Source organism: Penaeus monodon, chromosome 29 (assembly GCF_015228065.2).
Source record: "Penaeus monodon isolate SGIC_2016 chromosome 29, NSTDA_Pmon_1, whole genome shotgun sequence".
Classification (NCBI taxonomy): Eukaryota; Metazoa; Arthropoda; class Malacostraca; order Decapoda; family Penaeidae; genus Penaeus; species Penaeus monodon.
The window spans coordinates 13,179,039-13,179,249 of record NC_051414.1 but is presented as its reverse complement, the minus strand read 5'-3'; the positions used below and the strand labels follow the sequence as shown (position 1 = coordinate 13,179,249).

At 33.6% G+C, this 211-nt stretch overlaps 1 long non-coding RNA gene across 1 annotated transcript in view; it reads right to left on the bottom strand.

Annotated features, from left to right (window-relative positions):
• LOC119591975 overlaps positions 1-211 on the bottom strand; it is a 47,801-nt gene that overhangs the window by 46,879 nt on the left and 711 nt on the right. The window lies entirely within an intron of this gene.

Here is a 211-nt window from a genome sequence, read left to right as displayed (position 1 = left end):
AAAATGGTTCTGTGCTTGTCTGCACTTCATGGGTGAGCTCCACCAAATTACTCAAAGTTAGATTCATTTATTGATACCAAAGGGAAGTTCTTGGTAAAATAAAAAATGATAAGCTGTCACCTATATCTTTTCGCTTTATCCTATTTTTAAAAAAATCTCTGTATGGCCCTGTTGTATAATCACTATTTTGAATCTGAACAGAGTTAACCCT